General features: G+C 35.5%; 1 pseudogene; it reads right to left on the reverse strand.

The window, feature by feature from the left end:
- LOC138434904 (integrin beta-1-binding protein 1 pseudogene) overlaps positions 1-21550 on the reverse strand; it is a 68263-nt pseudogene extending 46713 nt beyond the window's left edge.
- Between the last annotated feature and the right edge of the window lie 4151 nt (positions 21551-25701).

Genomic DNA, 25701 nt, shown 5'->3' on the forward strand with positions numbered 1-25701 from the left:
CTTCGGCACTCAGCTTTCTTCACAGTCCAACTCTCACATCCATACATGACCACTGGAAAAACCATAGCCTTGACTAGACAGGCCTTTGTTGGCAAAGTAATATCTCTGCTTTTCAATATGCTATCTAGGTTGGTTATAACTTTTCTTCCAAGGACTAAGTGTCTTTTAATTTCATGGCTGCAATCACCATCTGCAGTGATTTTGGAGCCCAAAAAGATAAAATCTGACACTGTTTCCACTGTTTCCCCATTGGTTTCCCATGAAGTGATGGGATCAAATGCCATGATCTTCGTTTTCTGAATTTTGAGCTTTAAGCCAACTTGTTCACTCTCCTCTTTCAGTTTCATCAAGAGGCTTTTTAGTTCCTCTTCACTTTCTGCCATAAGGGTGGTGTCATCTTCATATCTGAGGTTATTGATATTTCTCCCGGCAATCTTGATTCCAGCTTGTTCTTCTTCCAGCCCAGCTTTTCTCATGATGTACTCTGCATATAAGTAAACAAAGCAGGGTGACAATATACAGTCTTGATATATTCCTTTACCTATTTGGAACCAGTCTGTTGTTCCATGTTCAGTTCTAATTGTTGCTTCCTGACCTGCATACAGATTTCTCAAGAGGCAGGTCAGGTGGTCTGGTATTCCCATCTCTTTCAGAATTTTCCATAATTTATTGTGATCCACACAGTCAAAGGCTTTGGCATAGTCAATAAAGCAGAAATAGATGTTTTTCTGGAACTCTCTTGCTCTTTCCATGATCCAGTAGAGGTTGGCAATTTGATCTCTGGTTCCTCTGCCTTTTCTAAAATCAGCCTGAACATCTGGAAGTTAATGGTTCACATATTGCTGAAGCCTGGCTTGGATAATTTTGAGCATTACTTTACTAGCGTGTGAGATGAGTGCAATTGTGTGGTAGTTTGAGCATTCTTTGGCATTGCCTTTCTTTGGGATTGGAATGAAAACTGACCTTTTCCAGTCCTGTGGCCACTGCTCAGTTTTCCACATTTGCTGGCATATTGAGTGAAGCACTTTCACAGCATCAGCTTTCAGGATTTGAAACAGCTCAACTGGAATTCCATCACCTCCACTAGCTTTGTTCGCAGTGATGCTTTCTAAGGCCCACTTAACTTCACATTCCAGGATGTCTGACTCTAGGTTAGTGATCACACCATCGTGATTATCTTGGTCATGAAGATCTTTTCTGTACAGTTTTTCTGTGTATTCTTGCCACCTCTTCTTAATATCTTCCGCTTCTGTTAGGTCCAGACCATTTCTGTCCTTATCGAGCCCATCTTTGCATGAAATGTTCCTTTGATATCTCTAATTATCTTGAAGAGATCTCTAGTCTTTTCCATTCTATTGTTTTCCTCTGTTTCTTTGCATTGATCGCTGAGGAAGGCTTTCTTATTTCTTCTTGCTATTCTTTGGAACTCTGCATTCAGATGCTTATATCTTTCCTTTTCTCCTTTGCTTTTTGCTTCTTTTCTTTTCACAGCTATTTGTAAGGCCTTCCCAGACAGGCATTTTGCTTTTTTGCATTTCTTTTCCATGGGGATGGTCTTGATCCCTGTCTCTTGTACAATGTCAGGAACCTCCGTCCATAGTTCATCAGGCACTCTATCTATCAGATCTAGGTCCTTAAATCTATTTCTCACTTCCACTGTATAATCATAAGGGATTTGATTTAGGTCATACCTGAATGGTCTAGTGGTTTTACCTATTTTCTTCACTTTAAGCCTGAATTTGGCAGTCAGGGGTGTATAGGTTAGGGTTTGGAGGAAGAGGCATAGAGGTCTATGCCTGTTTCACACACATGGCTCTCCCATTACTTCCTGTGTTCACCAACCCAGAAACTCACCAAATCCTGTAGTTTAGGGAGTTTTAGGGATGCTTCATTGTATAGGCATGATTGATTAGGTCACTGGCCATTAGGAGTTAGTTCAGCCTCCAGCTCCTTTCCTCTCTCCAGAGATCAGGAGATTGGGTTTAAAATTCCATCTCTCTAATCACGTGATTATTTTAGGCAAACAGCACTCACCCTGTTCTTACCTAGGAACTTTCCAAAAATCACTTCATTATCATAAACTCAGATGTGATTGAAAAGGGCTTATTAGGAATAAAAACATATACATTTCTGTTTTTTCTTTCAGGAACAAACACATGAAGATCATAACAGAAGTTTTCCCTAGAGCTCTATCACTGAGGAAATGGCAAGAGATTTAGGAGCTAAGTGCCAGAAACCATGGATGAAGACCAAAATATGTATTTCTTATTATATCATAATATGACAATGACCAAGTAGAGTTTATTCTAGGGGAAAAAAAATTGTCCAGTATTTGATAAATCAGTCAATATGTCACCATAATAACAGGCTAGACTGAATAAACGAAACAGTATCATCATACAAATGGCTCATAATGCTTAACAATATCAAACAATAACTCAATCAACAAATAAGCTGAAGAGCTAAATAGACATATTTCCAAAGAAGGCATACAGATGGCCAACAGGCACATGAAAGGATGTTCAACACCACTAGTTATTAGAGAAATGCAAATCAAAACTATAATAAGATGTCACCTCACACCAACCAGAATAGTTGTCATTAAAAATTTTTTTTTTTAAATCCACAAAAAATAAATGCTTGAGAGGATGTGGAGAGAAAAGAACCCTCCTAACACTGTTGTTGGGAATGTAAATTGGTACAGCCGCTAGGGAGAACAGTAAAGAGATTCCTTAAAAAAGTAAAAATAATGTTATCTAGGACACTGCAATCCTATTCCTGGGCATATATTCAGAGAAACATGATCTGAAAGGATACATGCACCCCAGTGCTCATTACAACGCTGTTGACAGTGGCCAAAATATGGAAACAACCTAAATATCCATCAACAGAGGAAAGAATAAAGAAGATAATGGAATATTACTCAGCCATTAAAAAGAATGAAATAACACCATTAGCAGCAACATGGATGGACATAGAGATTGTCATACTGAGTGAAGTAAGTTAGAGAGAGAAGGTAAAATATTGTATGACATCCTTTAAATGTGGAATCTAAAAAAAAAGAAATGACACAAATGAGCTTATAAAACAGAAACCAACTCACAGACTTAGAGATCAAACTTAAAATTGCCTGGAGAAAGATGGAAGGATGGGGAAAGGGATAGGGAGTTTGGGATGGACATGCACAGTCTAGTTTACTTAAAATGGATGACTAATAAATACCTATTGTATAGCACATGGAACTTTGCCTAATGTTGTGAATGGGAGGGGAGTTTGGGGAGAACAGATGTATGTATGACTAAGTCAATTACAACATTGTTAAGCAACCATACCCTAGTACAAAATAAAAAAGTTAAAAGAAAACAAAAACACAACTGCAATAACAACGGAACAGTATCATCATCTCAGTACAATAAATGCATAAATGTGATTGAAAACTGTCAGCACAATAAGATCTGTAAAGAACATTCTCATTCTTACAGAACAGTTTCAGAAAAACTAAAGTTCACATTCCAATTTTCAATAAAATCTTATTTCTCCCCTTGTAATTTTGGGAACAAGACAATGAAATCTAATTTCACTTTTTCTATTTACCAGAGTATGTAATCAGTATAATAAAGATATTAAGTGCTTACTTATGGAAAAGGAAATAAGACCCTGTATTAATAAACAATTTGACTATTTAGAAAAAAAAAAAAAAAGAAAAGTCTCCAATTATGCTGCCAGAACTACTAAGCAGTTTGGGGTAACCACAGAATGATTTAAGTATACAAAAAAAAAATCAATAGACTATTAATATACTAGCAATGAAAAAGTGAAAACTGAAATAAAAGTGTCATGTATAATATTAATGAAAAATGAACTATTTAGGTAGAAATATAACAAAATATGTACAATACCTACTGAACTACAAAGTTTGACTGATCAAAGGAAACCTCAAAAATTGAAAAATGCACTGTGTTCATAATTCAGAAGATTCAAAATTGTCAAGATATCAATTCTGCCCAAATTTATCTGTGGATATACGCAATTTCAATTACAATCCTGGAAGGTTTTTTTTGGTAGAAATTGATAGACTGATCCTAAAATTTATATGAAGCAGATTGAGCCTAGAAGAGACAAACCAATTATCAGAAAGAACACGTTTGGAGAACTCACATTATTTGATTTCTAAAGTTTAATATAAACCTCGAGTAACCAAAATAGTGTGGTATCTTCTCAACCCAGGAATCAAACCCAGGGATCAAACCCAGATCTCCTGCATTGAAGGCAGATTCTTTACCACCTGAACCACCAGAGAAGTCCATTGCTTTTAGGGTAGGCATAGAAATAAGTGGGAGAGAATAGAGTGTAGATCAGGCACACAGTTGGTATTCGATTTATATTTGACATAGGTGCCAAGGACATTCAGTTTTAAAGAATTATTTCAGCAAATGGTTCTGGAATTATTGGACATCTCTATGTAACCTATATGATGCAGACATCTATATCTAACTGAATTTTAAATTTCTTTCTTATTTTTCATCTTAATGAGAGAAATACTTTTGTTTACAAGAACTTTTTCCCCAGCTAAATGTAGAAAAGGATATCCTACCCAAACACCAAGAACGTTATTGGGATTCTGTGTGGCTTGGTTTTTAAACACCTTGATTGTATGTTGAGCCAAAGTTTAGCATAAATCTTGGCTCTACCACTCAATTGCTCTGGGACTTTCAGCAACTAAATTAAACCCCCTAATTTTTGCTAAAATTGTTTATTATATGTGATTAATGAAAACTACCTGATCTGCTTGCCACAAGGATTAATTTGGCACAGTTCCCAATACTTAGTAAACAATGGCTAACATAAATATGCTATTTACAGTAGAATTTCCAAAACATTTTGAAATGTTATTTGAATATGATACTTGAATCAATATATTATTTATAGTAAATAAAACTAAAGCCTTTCAGTGATTTTAATTTAAGCATTGCTCTATCAACAAAACAATTTTTATATCTACCATTTAAAAGCTTATCATTTATAAACTTCATAGAATTATCTGTTAGGTATTATTATCCTCACTTAAATGATGAATCTGAAATTCACAGAAGGTAAATTACTTGCTTATATTAAACACAGTAAAGGATTTTCAAAGAAAGGGATTGAATTTGGATTTATCTTTAAGCTAAGACTATCTTTATTTCTCCCATTCTTCTCCAATTAGACATAAAAGCTTAATGTCTTTGCATTTTAATTTATAATTTCATGAAATATCAGTTCAGTTCAGTCGCTCAGTCATGTCCGACTCTTTGCAACCCCATGACCACAGCACGCTAGGCCTCCCTGTCCATCACCAACTCCCAGAGTCCACCCAAGACCACGTCTGTCTCAGTCAGTGATGCATTCCAATCATCTCATCCTCTATCGCCCGCTTCTCCTCCTGCCCTGAATCTTTCCCAGCATCAGGGTCTTTTCAAATGAGTCAGCTCTTCACATCAGGTGGCCAAAGTATTGGAGTTTCAGCTTCAACATCAGTTCTTCCAATGAACACTCAGGACTGATCTCCTTTAAGATGGACTGGTTGGATCTCCTTGCAGTCCAAGGGACTCTCAAGAGTCTTCTCCAACTCCACAGTTCAAACGCATCAATTCTTCAGTGCTCAGCTTTCTTTATGGTCCAACTCTCACATCCATACATGACACCTGGAAAAACCATAGCCTTGACTAGATAGACTTTGTTGGCAAAGTAATGTCTCTGCTTTTTAATATGCTGTCTAGGTTGGTTATAACTTTTCTTCCAAGGAGTAAGTATCTTTTAATTTCATGGCTGCAATCACCATATGCAGTGATTTTTGGAGCCAAGAAAAATAAAGTCAGCCACTGTTTCCCCTTCTATTTCCCGTGAAGTGATGGGACCATATGCCATGATCTTTGTTTTCTGAATGTTGAGCTTTAAGCCAACTTTTTCACTCTCCTCTTTCACTTTCATCAAGAAGCTCTTTAGTTCTTCAGTTTCTGCCATGAGGGTGGTGTCATCTTCATATCTGAGCTTATTGATATTTCTCCCAGCAATCCTGATTCCAGCTTTTGCTTCTTCCAGCCCAGCGTTTCTCATGATGTACTCTGCATATAAGTTACATAAGCAGGGTGACAACATACAGCCTTGATGTACTCCTTTTCCTATTTGGAACCAGTCTGTTGTTCCATGTCCGCTTTTAACTGTTGCTTCCTGACCTCCACATAGGTTTCTCAAGAGGCAGGTCAGGTGGTCTGGTATTCCCATCTCTTTCAGAATTTTCCACAGTTTATTGTGATGCACACAGTCAAAGGCTTTGGTATAGTCAATAAAGCAGAAATAGATATTTTTCTGGAACTCTCTTGCTTTTTTGATGATCCAGCGGATGTTGGGAATTTGATCTCTGGTTCTTCTGCCTTTTCTAAAACCAGCTTAATGAAATGATAAATTATGGTCACCAGTCTTTTAAATTGACAGTTAAGATTTTTAGTAAATTATATTCTTACATTTCAGATTTCCCCATGAATTTTATTATGATGTTAGACCTCTTTTTTGTTTTTATGTATTTGCAAACTAAATTTTTCTAAAAAGGAAATGCCAAACAATATGTGGCCAGATAATCACCTTTGCCTGCAGTACAGACAAATAGATTGGATATTACAAGGAAAAAAAAAAGAAATTTTGTATCTGTAATGCAGTTTTTAAAATAGTGTATATTTACCTTTTGGTAATGACAATGATGCAGGTTTTAACAAAGCAGTTTTAAGCATATTGAGAAAGATGTAATAATATGCTGTTAGAACTTCTATCTATGAATATCAGAAGCTTCTTAGGCTCCTTACATTCTCATCATTAATAATATCAAAGTAAATGCCATATTCTGAAAACATCATACCTAAATTATTTAGGAATCTGATTTTAGTGGTAGTTAAAAGTGAAAGTGAAGTCATTCAGTTGTTTCTGACTCTTTTCTACTCTATGGACTGTAGCCTACCATGCTACTCATTCCATGAGATTTTCCAGGCAAGATTACTGGAGTGGGTTGCCATTTTCTTCTCCAGGGGATCTTCCTGACCCAGGAATCGAACTCAGGTCTCTGGCATTAAGCTGCCATAAAATTCTTTACTTATGTTAATTGCTTTTATTTTTTTTTCATGTTTTTACAGTGTTTTTATTTTTAAACCTTTTATTTTGTATTGGGGTATAGCTGATTAGCAATGTTGTGAGTTTCAAGCAAACAGTAAAGGGACTTAGCTGTACATACACATGTATTCATTCTCCCCGAAATTTCCTTCCCATGCAGGTTGCCACATAACATTAGGCAGCATTTCATGTGCTGTACAGTAGGTCCTTGTTGGTTATCCATTTTAAATGTAGCAGTGTGTACCTGTCCATCCCAAATACATCAGCCAATCAAGGGACTTCCCTGGTGGTCCTGTGGCTAAGACTTCAGGCTCCCAATTCAGGGGGCCTAAGCTCCATCCTTGGTTAGGGAAATAGATCCCACTTGCTGTAGTGGTATGAAACACTACAATACAAAATGCTAAAATAAATCTTTTTAAATTCATGCTTCCATTAATTTAGTGTATGTCTTTTAAGATGCACTCTTCTTCCTGAATTACACAGAATATTTGGTTCTTTCCGCACAGAGTTTCATCATGTGGTTTTCTCATTGTACCATTTCCAGAGAATGAATACTGAATAGCAGTTGCAAAGCTATTTTGAGGGACCTCTCGTTTCCAGCAGACAATGGAATCCCAAGAAAAATGCATGATCACAATCTCAGAATGAATTTAAATGTGAATATCTTCCACATTTACATATATTTAGATAATCTTTATAATGTCACATTGCTTGTGGAGAGCTAAGGTGATGTGAGAAATGATTATAAAGCAGAAAATTTAGAGGAGATGATAAAGATTAATGTTTTCAAGAGAAGTCCATTGCTTTTGGGAAAATGGAAAAATCACTTAAAACTTGCTGTAATAAATTAAAACCCATATTATATTTGTTCTTATATCTTATAATATTTTCTCCAATGGTATTTATGAAATGATGTACCAATTCAATGTCTGTGTATAAAGATATGGTGAAAAACAAGTGTGCCTTTAACAAAACTTATAGGAATATAATGAAATGGGTCACAAAGACTCAGACACAACTGAGCAACTTTCACTTTGACTTTCAGTCAAATGCATATACAAAAGCATATCATGATATGTAATTTAGGGATTTTTTAGTTTGCTTTTGGCTTTCCACTTTTGTGTAATTTGATTATTAATTTGCTGCATGAATTGGTGGAGGCTTCCCTGGAAAATAGCAATAATAGCTTGGCAATAAGTAACTAGAATAATGGAGCAAGAACCTTATATAGTTTACACAGAATAATAAATGACACAAATATTGACAATATAACTAGAGTTCACAATAAGCCAAGATAACTGTGGGTTTGGAAACTTTCACTGCATTAAGCTGAAATTCCTTGAGAGAAGTATTAAATACAATTCAAAAATCTAATGATGGTGGGTGGAGTGGGGGGCAGTTTGTTATGGACAGAAAGTCACACACCACTGAGCATGCACCCATGTACGTAGGCACAAGACCTCATGAGTCCACATGGAGAATTAGAAATTTGTGTCATTATTTGGAGCAAGAAGTAAAACCTTTTGGGCTATTAGAAAAAATTCATATAAAGTTGTGGGTATTGTATGTTATTCAAATTTCATTATTTCAGTCTTTCAGTCAGGATTCAATATCAGTATTAATTTGGCAGTAGAATGTATCCCAGGTAAGAAGTTAGAGAGCATGGATGTATGAACTAGTTCAATCCTCAAACTTCAGTTTTTATTCTGAATCTATTTCACCTTAATTCTTGTCAGCTTACTTAATATTTTATTTATCTGTTCAGTTCAGTTCAGTTCGGTTGTTCAGTCGAGTCTGACTCTTTGCTCTCCCATGGACTGCAGCATGTCAGGCCTCCCTGTCCATCACCAACTCCCGGAGGTTACTCAAACTCATGTCTATTGAGTCGGCGATGCCATCCAACTATCTCATCCTCTGTCGTCCCCTTCTCCTCCTGCCTGCAATCTTTCCCAGCACCAGGGTCTTTTCAAATGAGTCAGTTCTTCATATCAGGTGATCTGTTACTTTTCTGAATTCATACTTTTTCATTGATATCATCCATATTTTTCTATTTCACACATATTTTTATTTTCAATATATATAAATTAAATGAAAATTCATTGGTATTGTTGCACAAAGGGGGACTCCTTCCAGGGCCTGAAATTGGGCTCTTGTCTAACACCTAGAAATGAATTGTCCAAGGAGACATGTGTGCTAAAGAAGCAAGAGATTTTATTGGAAAAGGTGCCCAGTGGGGAGAGCAATAGGGTAAGAGAACCCAGGAGAACTGCTCTGCCATGTGGCTGACAGTCTCTGGTTCCATGGTGATGGGATTAGTTTCTGGGTTGTCTTTAGCAATCATTCTGACTCAGGGTCCTTCCTGGTAGTCCAACCTTGTTCAGCCAAGATGCATGGCAGCGTGAAAGATTCTGGGAGGTGGTTGGACATGTGATGTCTCCTTTTGACATTTCCTGAACTCTTCTGGTGGGTGGAGGCTTATTAGTTCCATGTTCCTTACCAGGACCTCGTCTCATAAAACAGCTCATGCAAATGGTTACTATGGTGTCTGGCCAGGGTGGGTGGTTTCAGTCAGTGTGCGTCCCCTAACAGTGTCATAGTTCTTTATTAAAAGGTGCCTTAGAGGAAAGGTGAGAAAAAAGCATGGTGGGAAGAACAATGTAAAAGAAGCCAAAATAGCTAGATCTGGGTCTCAGGTTTGTCTTATCTTGTTTGTAGTGTTAGAAGATTTTACTTCATGTCTAGGAACTACAATTTTCTTGTCTGCAAAATGGGTTTATATCACCAATTTTTCAAGCAGTTTAGCAAAAATACTTAGATGTTAAAAGAACCACTTCCAAAGACAAATCCTAGAAAGGGGTGACTGTAATGACTCTGTTTCCTCCTTCACATTCCAAATTGCTCCAGTTTAAAAGAGCAGTATTTTGACATATCAGAATCCTGCATAAGGTATAATTTTAAAATAAGTGCTCAGTGATTTCAGTGAAAATGATAGAGTAGGTAGCATCTAGGATCTATCTCATCACAGAAACTGGAGAACAAGTGGATATAATAAAAGGTTTACAGCAACCAAGCAAATATTAATCAAGCAAAAAACAACTTAAAAACAACTGGAGGGACTTCCTTGGTGGTCCAGTGGTTAAGAATCTGCCTTTCAGTGCAGAGAATACAGGTTTGATCCCTGGTTGATCAAAGCCCATGCTTTGCAGCAACTAGAGACAGCCTGAGGATGGTAAAGAAGGCCCAGCACAGACAAAAATATAATAAATTTAAAAAATTTAAACAAAGAAACCGTTGGAAAGCATAATGTTATTTTTAATTGCCATTGCTTCACCGGCCTCCCTGGTTTTGCAGTAGCCTAGATTCCCAGCTTGGAAAGCAGTTTCCTGAATCTGTAGGGAGTAGAGCAGACTTTATTATCAAAGAATTGTGCTTGTATGAACCTGAACAATTCAGGAGAAACATCTGTCTTCATTTTGCCTAACTTAGAACTCATTCAGGATAGAAAAGTGGCAGGCATTTCTCTTGCCTAGGGGAAAAAGACTAAAGTTCAAACAAACTATAGAGATTGAAAGTCACAGAGGAAAAGCTAGAAAGAATGTTATTTGGGGAAATTAGGGCATGCCAAAACCCGTGCATTCTGGGAAACGTAGAAAATGACATTCACACCCAGGCATACCACATGCTCAGAAAAGACCTATAAAGACCCTAAACTTTCATCTCTAGGCTTAGTGCATGTAGGTAAGAAGTAAAGGTAAGGCGGAATTGTAAAGACCCTTGCTAAGAATTGAAGGGTGATGGAGTGCTCCCAGCACAGAGTAAATTTGCAAAGATTATGAGAGTTTTTTTTTTCTTATTTTGTTTTTGTTTATCTGCTTTCTTTCTTCTATCTCTATTTTTCTGTTTGTTTGTTTGTTTTTCCCCTAGGTGGAAGAGGGATGGTATTCAAGGAAATTCTGCCAAACACTAATAAGAAGAGACTTGAGAGATCAAACATGACAAAGAACACACACTTTACAAAAATAATTTGGAAAAGTCACTAAACAAACATCTACAGGGCACAGAAAGCAATACACAAAAACTGTGAAGAAGGAAATAATTGTATTTCCAGGGTTACCACATTATAATATTCAAAAAAGCAAGTTTTCGACAGAGAAAACATTTCTTTAACAAGAAAATGTAACACACTCAAATAAAAAATTCACAAAGATTTTTTTTAAGAAAGTATGACATTGGACTGACTTACTAGGCAAATACTTTGAATCAACTATCTTAAATATTCTCAAAGAGCTAAAGGGAACCACAGCCAAAAAGCTAAAGGAAACCAAGAGATCACTATATGAAAAATAGATAATATGAAGAGAAATTTTTTTAAATGTAAAAAAGAAAAAGAAAAAAAAGACAGACATACTGGAACTGAGATGTATAGTAACAAATGAAAAATTCACCATAAAAGTTCAGTAGTAGATTTTAGCAGAAAGTATAATATATAAGAGAATCTGAAGACAGAGCAAGTGTCTAGTCTGAGGAGTATAAAGGAAAAAGAATGAAGAAAAAAACACACAGTCTAAGAGACATGGGTGGTGGTGGTTTAGTAGCTAAGTCATGTCCAACTCTTGGGACCCCATGGACTGTAGCCTGCCAGGCTCCTTTGTCCATGGATTCTCCAGGCAAGAATACTAGAGTTGGTTGCCATTTCCTTCTCCAGAGGACCTTTCTGACCCAGAGATCAAACCTGGGTCTTCTGCATTTCAAGCAGATTCTTCATCAACTTAACTACAAGGGAAGCCCAAGAGAATACAGACATAATCGGAATCCTAGAAGAACAAGAAATAGATGAAAGGACAGAAAGAGCAACTGGAAAAATAATGGCAGAAAACTCCCTGAATTTGATCTAAAACAGACACACACAGAGTCAAAAACACACACACAAATCTACATATTCAGGAAGTTAAATGAACTCCAACAGAGTAAACTCAAAGAGGTCCACAAATTAGGACTCATCATAATCAACTTTTCAAAAGTGGAGACAAGGTTATAATCTTGAATGCATCAAATTAAGCACAAAGACAGTGGAAGTAAAGATATAGTAAAATAATAATGGACTTCCCAGGTGGCGTTAGTGGTAAAGAACCTGCAAACCAATAAAATGAGTTACAAGGAATCCTCAATATTAACAGCATATTTCTAATCTATAATCTTAGATGCCAAAAGTGAGTGGAATGACAGTTTTAAGTGAAGTTGGAAAAATCTGTCAACCAACAATCCTATATTGGCAAATCTCAGAGATAGTATATATTAGATTCCAGACCATGACAATAAAGCAAATATCACAATAAAGTGAGTCACACAATATTTTTTATTTCCCAGTGCATACAAAAATTATGTGGACACTATATTGTAGTCTACTAAGTGTCCAATAACGTTATATCTATAAAAACACATACATACCTTAATTTAAAAATAATACTGTTGGAAAACTGGCACTAATAGACTTGCTCAATGCAGGGCTCCTACAAACCTTCAATTTGTAAAAAGAAAAAAAAATGAAACACTTGTGAAGTGCAATAAATCAAAGTGCAATAAAATGAGATATGCCATATCTGACAATACTATCCTTCAAAAATGAAGGAGAAATTAGAATAGTTAGACAAATAGCTAAACAACAACTAAGGTAGTTTTTCACTAGTAGATCTATCCTATAAGAAATGCTATCAGGAGTCCAGGCTGAAACAAAAGATAATAAGCAATAACTCAAAGATATGTGAATAATTAAGAGTTCTGGTAAAGATAACACTATAGGTAAACATAAAAGTCAATATTTTATTTTTTAGCTTGTAAATCTTCAATTTACTTCCTATATGATTTAAAGGGAAAATGTATAAAACAATAATTGTAATACTACATTAACAAGCACACACAGTGTTTGTAAAGGTAAGTTGTGACTATAACAGTATAAAGGGGAAAAAACAAAGATGAATAGGAATAGTTTTTGCATGCTATTGAAGTTAAATTTAATATCAATTCAATCTCAGTTGTTATAAATTTAGGATATTAATTGTAATCCCCACAGTAGTCACTATAATAATATCTTTAAAGTACATGAATAGGAAAATGAGAAAAGAAACAAAAGGGTACACTACAGAGAATTGTAATATGGGATATATTTACCAAGTATTAGTGAACACTAAATTAATTCAGAGCTCACTAATAGGTAACTTAAAATTCCCCCCATGTGAGAAAAGTAAGGCACACATTTTTATGTCTGACATTTTTATGTCAAACAAACAAAAAAAAACAACACACAAGCCAAGTTAGAAACCATTTTGAATTCAGTGATAATGGAATTAAGACACGTGACTATTTGGGAGATGCAACTAAGCCAGTGTTCAGAGAAAAAGTCATATCTTTAAATGAATAAAATAAAAAAATATAAAAGCTTGAATAAAAATATGAGGGGCTTTAGCTTATGAAACTGGAGGAAAAAAATGAATTAAGCACAAATAAATTCAAGTAAAGATATAGTAAAAGAATAGAAGATTAAACAGAATAGAAAATATACATTTGAGAAAATGAACTAAACACTGGTCCTTTAAGCAATTAACACATTTAACTTACCTCTAGAGAAATTAATTGAGAAAAAAAGGGAGAAAAGACATGTTTTGAATATCAAAAATTAAAAATTACATTGCAAAAGATACTCAAGATATCAAAATGATTAGAAATGACTATTGTGACCAATTGGATGATAATATATCTGCAGCAGTTTGAAGTAACGTCTTTCTTAAAAAGACATAAAAATCATTATCCACAAACTGGATGTCACTGAAATTAAAAACCTCTGCTTATCAAAAGACAGCATTAAGGAAGTAAAAAATGAAGTCACAAACAGTAATAGGACATAAAGTATCCCTGGGCAGGCCAATCCAATTTTAGGAATGCACAAAATATTTGACTGTGATTTCACAAAAGGGAATGGCTAATAAGTATGTGAAAACTCTGTAACATATGCAAGCAAATATAAAACACAATGAGTTACCACAGTCTCTTTGCCAGAAGGGAAATAGTTATTGCTGATGAGATTAGTAACTGGAGGGAGATACTAGTAAGTATGCTGGGATACTGGTAATAGTGGGCTCTTTTCTCTGGATTCTAATTACATGGATGAGTTCATTTTGCAAATATTTGTTCAGTTATACAGGTATGATTTCAGCATTTTCCTGTATTATGCTATATTTTTTAAATGTGCAAGAGGAAAAAGAAAAAGAAAATGAACTGAGGCATCAAACAGAAGTTTTGATTTTATCTTCATATTTCCACCTGCATATTTTTCCTATCTTGAATTTTTCAGGCTGTGATACATATATCAATATATTTATTCCACTGATCATAGATTTCTTTTTCAGTGCTGCTATGGAAATATTTTCTTCTTAAAGTTCATTTTATATTATTTCAACGAATGTTGGCTGAAAAGGGTAATATTTATGCACAGTCTGCAGTATTCATATAATACTTTTTGAAAATGAATTATATAAAAGAATTATATAATTATGTAGTAATTATAAATAATTACATAATTCAGATTTTTCTTATTACATAATGATACTTTACATAATAATGCTTATCATTATCTTCGAAGAGCATAAAATATGCAAAGATAAAAAGATATAATTGATGTTTAATGCATTTACAAATCTGATCATTTACTTTTCCCCCATTGTAATGATAAAAAGTTAACATGAAATTTTGAACTTGTTAATAATTTTGTCACTTTCTTTGTCACTGGCTTGATAAACTACTACACTTACCTACGTGTATTGAAATTGAGCCAACAGGGCACACTACTAATAAAAAAAAACAGTAATTTAATATTATTTTTTTAAAAAAGAAACTCTGTATATATATGTCCAAGTATTTCATATTATGGTAAATGACATATGCAAGTTGTTTTAAAATAATTTTTTAAATGTTCACACACTAATTAGAATATAATAATATATATAGTGTTGCTGAAAATTTTTTCAGCATTCACAAATTTTTCACTTACTCTATATTCTGAAACTTGTTATTTTTACCCCCTGGAGGAAACTTTGCTATGACTTATTAAAAAAAAAAAAATCCTTAGTCTTGGTCTAAAAAGCTTAAGGGAAAAGAAGTCCAGTGATAGTAATATTTTTTCTCTTGTCAAGCATGAGTCTATCATTTCTGTTCTATGAAGAGTATTCCCTGCATGTCTTCACTTTTAACACCATGGTTTTTCACAAGCAGTTCTATTTGCTCTATGATAAGCTTAATTGACAACTTAATGAGTTGGTTAATTAGTTAACTAATTATTCCAGCAAATAATTAACAATAATTTATTAGTTGATTTTGTAAATGATAGCTAATGGAAATCTTTAGGTCTCTCTTGAATAAAGTTAAATAATAATTATAGGATGGTTGTAACTTTTTAGCTATTACTGAACTCATGTCTGGCTGCTTGCCACTCAAAAATCAATACCCAAGAGGCAGTTGTTGGTAGAAAAGAAAGTTGCTTTTAATAAGATCATTTTAAGTCTAGGGAGATGGTGAACTCAGTATCCACCCAAAAACCATCTCTGAAGATTCTGCTTAGCTATGAAAATTTTAAAGGGAAAAGTGGAAATAAATCTCAGTTAATCATTGAGACAGAGGGCAGAGCCATTGTCATCCACACTAAGTGCAAGCTTGTTAACTTCTTCTGATGTTTCTTTAGATGCTAACCTTGCTCACAGTTTGTTCACACAGTTTTTTCATAGGATTACTGAAAGGGAAGCTAAGAAAAGGTTTGGTAATTACATTATTCTTCATGTCTATTGCTTTGATCTACAGGAAGAAACAACAGGTTATGTAAAGTATTGTGTGATCAAATGATTTGAAAAGTGTGCTTGGACTGGAAATGAGCAGAGAATAGAGGTGTCTGGTTTAAGTTTAGCTGCAATATAGCTTTGCTAAAGTGGTGAGGAAAAGGGATTTCTTGCTGAGGGTAGTTCCCTGCAAGAGCTGCTTACAAATCCCCCCACCCACCCCCAGCAGAAATCATTTCATTTAGTTTCTATGGGATTAGGGACAAAGGTCTGTCTCCTGTAACAGCCTCATACTGAGAAAGGGTATTGAAGTCTTAGAAAAAAAGACATTGACCTGGATTTGAAGAATCTCTTTGCTGACAGTTTTAATTGCCCACTTACATGTATGGAGCAAGCTACAATCATTTTAATACCCACAAATATGTAGATTATTGTGAGAAATACTGTTAATCCCATCATTTTAAGGCCAGTTCTCAGAATTGTGCTAGCCATAGACTCAATACTACTCGAGATGGAACGGCTTATGTATTGGATGCAGTCTGGTCGACATGCAGTTAGCTTTTTCCCTCTGGTGGCAATTATAGTATCTGTAAAACAACTCAGGAATGGACATTAGACAGTGAGTCTGTGATTCTATTTTCCTAATCATTAACTACTTGAGCCTGTTCTTTTTTTAACTCAGGGAAGCCTGAGAGATTTCAGCTTTTCTACAAACAGGAGACAGGGGGCATGGAGAGATCTTTACCTGGGGGATGACCCCACAGGGTGTTTCTTGGTTCCATAGCTATAAGTGAACATAAACTTAAGAAAAAATATATAGTTAGAGCTTAATTATTACAGCTTCCCATGTGGCTCAGTGGTAGAGAATCGACCAGCCAAGCAGGAGATATGAGTTCAAACCCGGGGTTGTAAAGATCCCCTGGGGAAGGAAATGGCAACCTACTCCAGTATTCTTGTCTAGGAAATCCCATGGATAGAGGAGCCTGGTGAGCTACAGTCTATGGGATCACAAAGGAGTAAGACATGACTTAGCAACTAAGCAACAACAGAGAATCCCTTCAGTATTAAATTATTTATAGCAACCTACTACAACTATAGTCAATTACAGGGCTAAATGTGCACATAATATTTGTGTCATTGTGTCTTCCTGTGCTGAGTACCACAGTCACAGCCCCACAAAGGTCTTCTATCTTTAATAAACAAGGCAATTAAAAAAAAAAGTATTCAGGGAGATTTATTCCACCGGGGTCCAGGGCATTTGGAGAAAAAAATTTATCTCTGTCTGTAGAAGTGCGCTAGACTTTTTTGTTTGTTTATTTCAGGTTCTGAAATCAGTGAATAACATTCCCAAAGCAGTCCTTAAGTTTGGTTGTGTCTTCAGTCTTTGAAATGTACAGTGTATGATGAGATTTTTTTCCTCTGTGGCCCCTATGTACTGATTCAGCATCATCAACAGAGGAGAGGAGACAGAGACATCCAACACCTATTAACAGATTTTTAGAGGATTTTAAAATAGAAGCATCTGAGAAAATGAATAAATAAAGGTATCAGACCTGTAAAAGAAGGTAGAAAAAACAATGGACATGAGTTCCAGCAAACTCCAGGAGATAGTGAAGAACAGGAAAACTTGCTGTGTTGCAGTCCATGGGGTCTCAAAGAGTTGGACATGCCTGAGGATCTGAACAACAGGAGCAATACAATCATTAATTTTTTAGTATAAAGTTTAAATGTTTAACTAATATGAAAATGAAAACTTGAATTGTTACTTAATTATAAATGTTTTTGATATGCAATGGCACTACCTTATAGTTTTACTTCAAGAAACCATAATAAAATTCTATGAACAAGATTCAGAGGCAGACATAATTCTCTCAAAAATTTATATTTCAAAACATATAAGGGGACTTCTGCCTCTGACCAAGCTGGAGGAACAGGGACCAGATTTTTCCTTCCACAAGAAAAAAATAAAAGCAAAATCTAGGGAGGAAAAGGGTTTTCATGACAGTGGATATTAAGAAAGTGATCCTTGGGAGATGGGAAAAAATGAGGTGAACCTATGATTGCCTCATTTACCTGCCTAAAAGAAACACTCTGCCTCAGATTTATGATGGAAATTTTACAGTTGTACAATTCTTTCTGCACAAAATTTTGCCTTGTGCTATTGGCTAGAAGAAAGTCACAGGTCCTATCCATGCAGCAAGGGAGGGTATTATACAGGGCAAGAACATTAAGAGGTAAGAATTATAGATGCCGTAAGACTGCCTGTTATAATCATGAACAACTTTTTGTCCATAATCCAACAACTTATATGAAATGGACAATTCCTTAAAAGAAAGACTTTGCCTAAATGTTTAAAGCAACTTTAACAATATAATATAGTGGGTTTCACTGTTGGCTCAGAATCTGCCTGCAATGTAGGAGACCCAGGTTTGGGAGGCTCTCCTGGAGAAGGGAATGGTTGCTCACTCCAGTATTATTGGAAAATCCCATGGACAGCGGAGCCTGGCAAGCTACAGTCCATGGGGACACGACTGAGCATCTATCACTTTCCATGGGGGGAATTAACCATATAATAGCCAAATATAATATAATAGCTAAATACTGGAAAAAGAACAAATGTCATCAGCAGATGAATAGATAAACCAGATGATATTGTCTAGGCAACAGGATATTGCTGCTGTTGTTGCTAAGTCGCTTTAGTTGTGACCAACTCTTTGTGACCCCATAGATGACAGCCCACCAGGCTCCCCCGTCCCTGGGATCCTCCAGGCAAGAATACTGGAGTGGGCTGCCATTTCCTTCTCCAGTGCATGAAAGTGAAAAGTGAAAGTGAAGTCATTCAGTCGTGTCCGACTCCTAGTGACTCCATGGACTGCAGCCTACCAGGCTCCTCTGTCCATGGGATTAGCCAGGCAAGAGTACTGGAGTGGGTTGCCATTGCCTTTTCCAACAGAATACTACCCAGCAATTAAAAAAAAAAAAAAGTAACAACCACATGCAGCAAAATAGATTAATCTCTAAATAATTATGTGGCTCAGACAGTAAAGTGTCTGTCTACAATGCGGGAGACCTGGGTTCGATCCCTGGGTTGGGAAGATCCCCTGGAGAAGGAAATGGCAATCCACTAATTATAATGAGTATAAAAAGCCTGAACAGAGAACCAGTCAATGCCCCAAGTGGAAGAAGTAGCAAAAAATCTGATTCTTTCAATGCATTATTTTCCTCTTTGTGATTTTGGCACAAGGCCTAGCTGTCCCGGTCACTCTCTACTGTCTTTAAATATTTTTGTTTTAAAATTCTTAATCATTATTCATATGGACTATTTGGTCTGAAATAAGCTACTCTGTATTAGTCAGAATCAGAAGGCTGACATCTCTCAAGTGCAGAAATAAAAAATGAGAACATAGTGCAGGGTTTGTAAGATGCAGTACTTCCATGTCAGGTTTGTATTTGAGAAAATATTAATGGAATACCCTTGTTCCTTTATTTTGGCTAGATACATATTTTTTTGTTTATGGAAAGTTGTCATATACAGAGTTTCTGTTTTCTGAAGAATGGAAAATAATTGTTAAATGAGTGTAACATACTGATCCTATAATTCCCTTTGGTATTCCCCCTCAAAGATGACTTATTTTTGTATGTGTCTAATAGAGTTATACATGTGTGACTTTGTAGAAAATTCCATGTAATCTATCACTATTTTAATTAGCATTATTACCAATGTTTTCCTGACATGATAAAGTTAAGATTATGATTATACATTTTATAGATAAATTGTTTAAATCAAAGAACAGGAGTCATGTCAACGGGTTCATGGCAGTTGGTTAAATTGCTTCAGTTTATAAGACTAAAATAAAAGGAGGAAAGATGTGATAAAGCAAGAAGGCTAGCAGAACACCATCAAAATTATTTGTAGAAGTGCTGTATATTGTAAGACAGCCATTAGCATTAACATCATTTAACATTTATTGACTTTTTGAAATTTAGTGCTTTGTATTCATCATAAAATTTAATCTATATAACAAACATGGATATCAATTGTTAGTATAGATTTGTAAATAAGAAAGCAGTCTCAGAAATTAACAAATAATACATGGTAGAGATAGAATTAAAATACAGTTCTGTCTTTCCCTGCTTCAGCCTTAAATTGTGCCCTTTCTTAAATAATAATAATAATAATAAAATAATAGAATGAACACTTAACTGCAACAACTTCCTGTAGAAGTAACTCAAGAGAGTGGATGTAAATGAATCCTTGGGACTTTGGAAAATACCCCAAATCCCAATAAAGCACAGAGATGTTTTCTCAGAAAGGTAGGGCTAGATTGTGAATGCAACAGAGAAATGTTAGGCAGCATTTATTCATTCATTCATTAGTGTTTATTGAGTGTTTCTTGCTATGGTAGGCACATGCTCTGAAGCATTAAACTAAACAGCAGAAATTTAAGTTTGTCAAAAGGGATGTTTTTCTTGTCTTTTTTATTTTTTTTTTTCAATTTAAAAACAATCAGTATTTATTAACTGACCAGATTGCAAAAATAATTATGGTAGATAGCTTCCTTCATCCTTCTAATAAGCCTGTTGATCTGGTATTTCTGGTTGCCAACATCTCCACCTTCTACAAGATAGGTGGTCTTTTTCTTCATTCTGCCTCATGGAGAAGAAAATTTAAAGGGCAGGAAGCTGTTTGCTTCTTTGAAACATTTTCCAACAGGACAGATCTCATGGACCAGATACTCTATGCAGATGAGGTCATATTTGCCAAGAGGTTGAGAAATCAATACATTATCCATCAAGGCAATTTGCTTCTTGTTGATTTTGCCATAACCATGCTGTAGATCAATTCATTTACAGACTTCAGATTTGGGTGCCCGTATGCAATGTATGGAGAAGGCAATGGCAACCCACTCCAGTACTCCTGCCTGGAAAATCCCATGGACGGAGGGGCCTCATAGACTACAGTCCATGGGGTCGCAAGGAGTCGGACGCGACTGAGCGACTTTACTTTCACTTTTCACTTTCATGCACTGGAGAAGGAAATGGCAACCTACTCCAGTGTTCCTGCCTGGAGAATCCCAGGGGCAGGGAAGCCTGGTGGGCTGCCGTCTATGGGGTTGCACAGAGTCGGACACGACTGAAGCGACTTGGCAGCAGCAGCATGCAATGTCTGATTCCACAACTCTCAGCATGTTAATTGAAACCTTGTTGACTTCACAAAGGTACTATTGAAGATCTGACAAAAAGAAAGAAGCTGCAATACCTTCGGAAACTTTGTGCTCAATTCATTGACACCTCTGATCCTGATGACAAATGCCAATTTGGGTTCCATGGGTACATAGAAGTTGAAAACTTATCTTGCCACTATAGCCATTCAAATTTCAGTTCAAATGCAGTTCACATATGCCTGTATTCCTTGTGAAGTGGTTAGCTTTTTCATGGATAAGCTTCCTCCTGGCCTTTCGAAGCATCTTTTGGGCAAATTTCTTTCTAAAGCACTTGATCTTAATCTCTCTGAAATCCTTTCCCTTTATCTTAAGGGTTTCTGGCACAATAGGAACCTTCTTTTTCTTCTCTTCTGCACCCTCCATGGTTCCAGCTGGGAAAGAGAAAGGGGATGTTTTTGAAACTGTTAGTAAAGTCAGTAACATTAATTTGAGGAGATTTGAGATCTTAATTTATTTTTTCTTAATGAAAAAAAATAAAATGGTATTATTATTATTAAAAATTATAGAATAGATAAAATAGCATGTGTGTGTTACTCACTCTATCATCTATGACTCTTTGTGACTCCAGGGACTGTAGCCTGCCAGGCTCCTCTGTCCATGGAATTCTCCAAGCAAGAATACTGAAGTGGTTTGCCATTCCTTTCTCCAGGGGATCTTCCTGACCCAGAGATGAAACCTGACTCTCCTGCACTGCAGTATTGCAGGCAGATTCTTACCATCTGCACCTCCAGGAAAGCATAGTGCAGATTATAAGGAAGCTTTTTATACCTATAAAGACCATTCAGTGTTTGTGTGTGAACTTTTGCTTATGCACACATATGTAATTCATACATATATGTTACATCATGATGGAAAATATATTTTCATGTGTGTTCTCAGTCAAAAAACTGAAAGACATCATCGTCCTAAAGAACAATGGAGTATATTTATTCAGAAACAAGATTCTACAAAAACTAACATTTAAGTACTTCATATTAACTTATAGAATATTTTGAAAATTAATAGAGAGTAACCAGTGATCTGACATAGTGAAATTTCCCCTGCTGTCATCTGAAAAGCAAATTTAATTTTCACCCACCTTAATAATCTAGCATCAAAAATAGAAATAAAAAATCATTTCTTGTTTTGCATTTGATGTTGTAATTAATAACAGACATCTATTATTTCCTATGGGAATGATCCTAATCACTCAAGCATTCTTGCTTTTAGTCTCCTTCCAAGAAGCCAAGAACAATATATTGTAGATGGAATAGCTTAAAGAAATCAGGGCAATAAAATTTCCTTCTGTTTCAAGGCTCACATTTTATACTATTTTTTTCATATCTGTGATCTGGGAGTTGAACCATTTCTAATTAAAATTCTTCTGCTGATCAAGTTTGGCCTTAAAGTTTGATGGCTTGCATATTTGTTTACAAACTGGCAGCATTTCTCTAATGAGCTGTGAGTATTAGGACAATAATATATTTATTGTGACCAGTATTCACTTAGTCACATCATGAAAAATATTTATTACATGCTGTTTATGGTGCCATAAACTATTTTTGCTTTTAAAATAGGAAATAAAAGTCCTCAACAGGACTTTGAGGTATGAGTGTATTGCTTTCCTGTAGGACACACAACTTGTATTATGTACATTACTTCATTTCACACAAAAGTATTCATTTTTAACAAATATGTCATATCACAAGCAACACAATTCATAACATTAAAAGGAAATCTTGGCAAAATAAATTGCACTACAATATAATTGTGATACTAAACTTATTAAGAGAGATGGAAACAGAACAGCCTGATCTATTGGTATAAACAGAAATTGTTGAAAACAGTATTTCACATTAAAATATTTAGTTGAACTTTTACTAAATTAATTAGCCTGAAGTTTTTTCTTTAATTTGTGTGTTTTTAAGTAAACAATTTCATTCATATATATCTTTATAAATAAGATTTAACCTAACTTGTCAAATTAACAGTGACTTAAAAAAATACCACCATAAAATAATCTTGAACCTGGAGTCCCTCAACTTCAGAGTAATCGAGTATGGTTTTGCATACTGTACTTTGCACAAGACACTCAGCTTATGCGAAGTGGGTATGGAGTGGAGTGATGGGGGGTGGGATAAAGCCAAATTCCCTTTGATAAAAAATGGAGGAATTTCTTTTAAATTTTCAAAAACACACAAAAAAGTTACCTATGGGCAGACCAGAGCTATGCACAACTTCTTTTCCCCAGTCCATTTGCTCTTCAATCCCTACTGGTGCAACCTACTACCAGAATTGAGAGAGTTTGCTGGAACATTACTCTGAACATGGCCACTTTTGCAGGAGCACTACAGAAAATGTCTTAGAATAGATTATGACACAAGTAAAAAAAAAAACAAAACTTGTATTTTATTTTAAATATTTACATTGTCAATATAGAAAACATTTTAAAATTTTGCTTTAGGTTGTGTGTGCATGTTCAGTCACTCAGTAGTGTTTGACTCTTTGTGACCCCACCAGGCTCCTCTGTCCATGGGATTTCCCAGGCAAGAGCCCTGGAGTAGGTTGCCATTTCCTAACCCAGAGGATCTTCCTGACCCAGGGATCCATCCCACAACTCCTGACTCTTCTACATTGGCAGGTGGAGGTTGTATGGCTGTTTTCAAGAAAAAAATCTTATGATTATTATTTTTTTTAATATGTGTTTTTGGTGTGTCTGCGATGCAATAAGCTTCACAGGTGGCATAGTAACAAAGAATTTGCCTGACAATGTAGGAGACGCAAAAGACACGGGTATGATCCCTGGGTCAGGAAGATCCCCTGGAGTAGACAATGGCAACCCACTCCAGTATTCTTACCTGGAAAATTCCATGGACAGAGGATCTTGGCAGGCTACAGTCCATGGGGTCACAAAGAGTCGGATATGGCTGAACACACACACACACACACACACATACACACACATAGTGTACACTAAAACCAGTTTCCCATTTCAGAAATTGTTTAAAATTTTTTTTTAAATTTTGTGCTCATTTTAGCCCCTCAGTCAAAATTATATGATGAAGACATTTAAAGCCTAGGTAATAACAATTGATTATACTTCTTTCATTGGCTCACAAGCATTTATAAAATTTACGTCTCATATCATATTCACTTGCAAAGTATAGATCTTCTCTCTCTGTAGCCTAACAAATGAATTTTAAATAAAATTAAACTTTTCTTCTAACTTTTTTGTAATGGTGAAACAGCGTGATCTTAGCAGTGTAATTTATTTCCACAGGCATCTTCTCAAGTTTGTTCTGCTTTTCCCAATTAGACCTGCCATTCTTCCCTTTTCTATTATGCATTCTACTCTAGATAGTAATGCAATCCATTAATCTGCAGAAAAGTCTTTTGCTTTTGTCTCATGTGACTCTACAACCTGGAAAACCTGGAAAAACTACCAGTAAAACATCATTATATTATACAATATGCTATACAGTAGGGACAACTACAGAAGGTATTAGAGAGTAAGTGCACTTTGTTAGTATACGTGGTCTGTTTTGATTTTTTTGTTTGTTTATTGTTGATACATCTTGAGAAAAAACACAGCAGAAATGTAGAAAATGCAACTACTAATCATCTCTCTCCACCCAAAATTTTAAATGCTAATTTTTTCTATCTAAACTTTTCACCTAATTAAAAAAAATAGATACTGAATTATGTTTTAATCAGTTCTTAACATTTTCATTTTGTGTTTCCTAGTTTTTTAACCATTTATTTTTTTAAATTAAGACATGTAATACATTCACAGAAAAGAGTGTAAAACAAAATTAACATTTAAACAAGTTATTACAAAGTGAACATTATATATCTATCTCCCAGATCAAAATATGTAACATTGTTAGAATCTTCTAAATTGTTCCCAATTGTCTCTTCCTCACAACATCTTGAAAGTGAAAGTGTCTCAGTCATGTCTGACTCTTTGTGACCCCATGGACTATAACCTGTCAGGCTCCTCTGTCCTTGGAATTCTCCAGACAAGAATACTGGAGTGGGTAACTGTTCCCTTCTCCAGGGGATCTTCCCAACACAGGGATCAAACCCAGGACTCCAGCATTGTGGGCAGATTCTTTACCTTCTGAGCCATGAGGGAAGCCCACAGTATCTTACTCTCTAAACTATCCCTACTCTGAAACCTGTGGAAATCAGTAACTTGTTTTGTTGAGTTTACCTCCAGCGATCCATGAAAAATCATTTAATTTTGTCTAATTTTGAAATTTACATCAGTGGCCTCACATACTTGGTTTTATGTGTCTGGCTTTGATTTGACATTTCATTTTTTACTTCCTTCCTGTGTTCAATATTGTTCATTTCCTTCCTGTGTAATATGCCATTTCATGAATACACAATTTAATTCCTTATTTTATTAGAGATTCAGTTTGTTTCCAGTTTTTCTCAATGTGAGCAACATCTGTGTAATTGAGCATGCGTGTGTCTAGAGTATATACTTGGAGTGGAGTCACATTTTGGAGAATACATGAATTTCTAATGAC

This window comes from Ovis canadensis, chromosome 1, assembly GCF_042477335.2.
Source record: "Ovis canadensis isolate MfBH-ARS-UI-01 breed Bighorn chromosome 1, ARS-UI_OviCan_v2, whole genome shotgun sequence".
Taxonomy (NCBI): Eukaryota; Metazoa; Chordata; class Mammalia; order Artiodactyla; family Bovidae; genus Ovis; species Ovis canadensis.